Source organism: Solanum stenotomum, chromosome 7 (genome assembly GCF_019186545.1).
Source record: "Solanum stenotomum isolate F172 chromosome 7, ASM1918654v1, whole genome shotgun sequence".
In the NCBI taxonomy this organism is placed as follows: Eukaryota; Viridiplantae; Streptophyta; class Magnoliopsida; order Solanales; family Solanaceae; genus Solanum; species Solanum stenotomum.
Genome location: NC_064288.1, coordinates 16,713,898 through 16,718,524, shown reverse-complemented (window position 1 = coordinate 16,718,524; position 4,627 = coordinate 16,713,898). Strand labels below are relative to the sequence as shown.

At 33.8% G+C, this 4,627-nt stretch overlaps 1 pseudogene; it reads left to right on the top strand.

The window, feature by feature from the left end:
• Nucleotides 1-1,262: 1,262 nt before the first annotated feature.
• Nucleotides 1,263-2,453, top strand: LOC125871022 (trans-resveratrol di-O-methyltransferase-like; annotated as a pseudogene).
• The last annotated feature ends 2,174 nt before the right edge of the window (nt 2,454-4,627 follow it).

Below are 4,627 nucleotides of genomic sequence, written 5' to 3'. Positions count from 1 at the left end.
GTGTGATGTGTATGATCTCAAATAATAGAGGTGGGACTAGCATAATTATGACTATATATATATCTTCTAGAATAAAATAATTCATTCTTTTTTTTTAACGTGAGCTGCTTTCAATATTAGTGTGGGAAAAAAAAAAGAGTATAACAACAACAAACTTAGTGAAAATTTACAAAGTTGGGGTCTAAGGAGGGTAGATTGTACGCAAGTCTTATTACTATATCTCTAAGGTAGAAAAATTATTTATGAAAGACTCTCTACTCAAGTAAATCAAAAGAGTAAATAAACGAAAAACATAATAGCTAAAGCAAAGTAGTGTGGAACATATATGCAAGAAACGGTAACAATAATTAGCAACAAAGTGTAGTTACCTAAACACAATAAATCACAAGTAATATCAGATACCCAACATTTTGCAATGATGAATTCATGTTGCTAACGTAAAGTCTAAAGGAGAGTATGTGTTAAGGGTGTTTGATATAGCATGTAGTTGCAATAATGTATAACATTAGTGTCCTCAGAAGGTTTGCAAGTATTGTAGGAAACTTTCTGTGAGTCTGTTGGTGGGTAGAAAAAGAGTGTGTTTGCTTGGTGTTTCTTGGAAAAAAAACTAGCAAAAATAAAGTTAGTTTCCTCAAACAGATATGCAGTCAAGCTAATTATTAATTAAAGTAGTACTCTTGTTTGTTTGTCTCTTACTAATATTTCCCCAAGTTCTCCATTTCATATTACTTTAGTTTAATTTAAAAAACAGATATACAGTTAATTACCCATTAGGTGCAGTAAACACAAATTAGGAAAGGACAAATTAATGAAGCAGATAGAAAAGTCAAAAGTTTATGGGACCAACAATGCTTTGTTATTTATCTAATTATCTGTATTTGGTTTTCTATAGACGGAAGCGTTATTTCTATTTATCTGTGACAATTTTTTTAATAGTCCGTGAAATCAAAAAGAATGTTCAATTTCGTTATTTAAAAAATATAAAATTTAAATAACATATTTTATTATTAATAAGATAGTATAAAAAATATTTATAATTTGTTTTAAATTATTACTTAGTTTAAAAAAATTATACTTAGCTTCATGTCTAATCAAAATTTAATCAAAATTTATGACATAAATAGAAATGAAGAAAGCATAATTAGATTATATGAACCCAATTTTATCTTCTTAAATTAAATAAGGGTGGGTCCTCTCATTCTTCTAATATAAATATAATGTTGGATCATTACCTCAGCCAGTATTATCTTTTCATAAAAATCTCACAACTATGGCATTGCCTAATGACAACACTAGAGAAATGTTGGCTGCTCAAGCACACATATGGAACCATACATTCAGTTACATCAACTCCATGTCACTCAAATATGCTATTCAACTTGGAATTCCAGATATCATCCACTCTAATGGTCGAGCCATGACCCTCTTCGATTTAGTGGATGCCCTCCCCATCAACAATAATGCTAAAACCATGGATTATATTTTTCGTCTGATGCGTATTCTTATTCATCCAGGCTTCTTTAATCAAACCATGGCAAATAATAAAGAAGAAGATGGTTATTTACTGACTCCGGCTTCACGTCTCCTTCTTAAAAATGAGCCTTTGAGTCAAGTCCCCTTTGTGCAAACGGAACTAGATCCAAATTTCATGGATCCATGGCACTCACTTAGCAAATGGATAAAGAGAGATGATGACTCTAGTACTCCATTTGCAATTGCTCATGGCAAACCCTTATTTGAATATGATGAGAGGCAACCAAATATTAACCGTCAATTTAATGAAATTATGGGTAGTGATTCCCGATTGGTTATATGTGTGGTGATTAAAAAGTGTAGAGGTGTTTTTGAAGTATTGAAATCATTGGTGGATGTTGGAGGTGGCACTGGAATCGTGGCTAAAGTTATTGCGGATGCATTTATTGAAATGAATTGCATCGTCTTTGATCTTCCACATGTAATTGAAGGATGTGAGGGACCAAGAACCTAAGCTATGTGGGAGGAGACATGTTTAAGTTCATTCCCTCTGCCATGCAATTTTACTAAAGGTAATTTTATAATACATAGACTGATTTTCACTATATAAATTAAAGTACTTGTGTTAAAGGTTTATATATATTTGATGACTAATGATCAATAAGCAGTGGATATTACATGATTGGAGTGACGAAGAATGCATCAAAATATTGAAGAAATGCAAAGAAGCAATTCCAAGCAAGGAAAATGGAGGGAAGGTGATCATCATTGACATGGTATTGATGGATCGTAACCTAGAGAAAGGAGATGACAAGTCATATGAAACTCAACTTTTCTTTGATATGCTCATGATGGTACATGTATCTGGAAAAGAAAGAAACCAACAGGATTGGGAAAAACTCTTCTCTGATGCTAGTTTTAGTGACTACAACATTATACCTATGTTGGGATTAAGATCTATTATTGAGGTATTCCCTTAATGTACGAAATTTGATAAATTCCAGCAAGGGTCCATGCCACTAATAAAATACTTTCATGTGTTAATATAGAAAATGTTCATTCCTTGTTTCCATCCTAAATAAATAAACCTCTTTGTGTTTTATTTTTGATCCTTATAACTTCTTTCGTTGTTGCGAGTACTTCTTTGAGATAAGTAAATTAATATGATGATAATTTATATATTGTCTAGATAAACTGAAAATATCCATAATTCACTAGAAAATACTCCCACTAGTACATATTAAATGTACAACATGTGAATAATTAAGAAAAATATTTAAAGACATCAATTAGAAGATATTAGTATCTATGTCCACTTTTAATAGTCATAGTTTCCATTTTTAGAATCAAACGATAAAAACTTTAACTAACATTATATGATGTATCTTTTCATCATATTGATATTCAAAAAAAATGTAATTTTTATAGTACTTTTCGTATAGTTTATTAATATCTAAATTTTTTATTTAATATATCAAATTAATGTAATCTAATTTAACTTTGAAAATTAGTCAAATTGACTTTCGAAAAGTGCAACATGACAAATAAAAGTGGACGGAGGGTAGAACAAACCCAATAACAACCAACTGATCCTTATATTAGGTACTGAATTACAGAGAACTGCAAGAAAATAAGAAGAAACAGAGAAGAGATGAGAAGAGAATTACAGAAGAAAATAGAGATGAGAAATAGGGATATGATGCAACAATAATAGCCTAACCTAACTACGCCTAGAGATAATAGATTTATATCAGATACTTGCTATTCCACTTGCTGCATATTTAGAGCGCACTTTACCCCCACGTTCTGTTAGACAAAGTCAACAAATATTTTAGATGATATTTTCATACGATTACTCCTTCTAGGCTGAATAAAATTATCTTCCGATTTAGCCCTGTTGTCCTCCACGTCATCATTATGGTCCATAACAATACTTCCCTCCAGCGAAAGAACCTTGTCCTTAAGCTTCTGGGAAAACTCAACCCCATGCTCAGCCAAATCAGTTAAACTTAACGGAGTAATTTGTTGCTCTGGCTCTCCAACGCATCTCTTTAATATTGAAACATGAAAAGCAGGGTGAATGCGGGTCGTGGCTGGCAATTCGAGCTTGTATGCCACTTGACCAACAAGCTTAAGGACTTGAAATGGTCCAAAATAACACCTGCCTAGCTTAGGATATTGTTGTAGGCGCACAGTCTTTTGACGGTATGGCTTAAGCTTGAAAAACACCCAGTCCCCCACAACAAACTCAAGCTCGGAACAATGTTTGTTGGCCAACTTCTTCATGCGAGCATGTGCCTTAATCAAATTGAGCTTTAACAGAACCAGAATTTCATTCATATCCAAAAAGAAAAATCCACTAGATCACTAGGACTGCTACCCTTGATGTAGCGAGTTATAGTAGGAGGTTCTCTCTGATAAAGAGCCTGAAAGGGAGTCATACCTGCCGAAGTTTGGAGCGATGTATAGTACCAATATTATGCCCATGGCAACATGGAAACCCAATGGTGTGGCAAATTAGCAACATAACAACGAGGATATTGTTCCACACATTTATTAAGGGACTCAGACTGTCAATCAGATTGTGGATGGTAGGCAGTACTCATTGCCAAAGAAGTGCCATCCAAACGATTGATTTCTTCCCAGAAGGGGTGCAAGAATCAAGGATCACGATCAGTGACTATGGTTCTTGTGGGTCCACGAAGACGAATAACTCCCACCACAAAGGTTTCAACAACAATTTTTGTGGAAAAAGTGGACGGTAAAGGAATGAAGTGACCGTACTTCAAGAAACGATCAACCACTGTCATGAGAGTAGATTTTCCATTTGATCTAGGTAAGCAAGTGATAAAATCCATTGTTATGTCTTCGAACACTAAATCAGGGATTTGCAAGGGTTGCAACAATCCAGCCGGATGCTGATGAACATCTTTAATTTGTTGACAAGTTTTACAGGAAACAACAAAATTATGAATATCACGCAACATTTGCTTCCAGTAAAAATTGGAAGCTAAACTATGACATGTATGAGCCACCCCAGTATGCCCACCAATAACAGTGTCATGAAACTCATGTAACAAGTGATTACGGAGTGGGGAATCAAAGGGAATGACTAATCGTCCCCTTAAAAATAGGAGGCCATCATGAAATACAT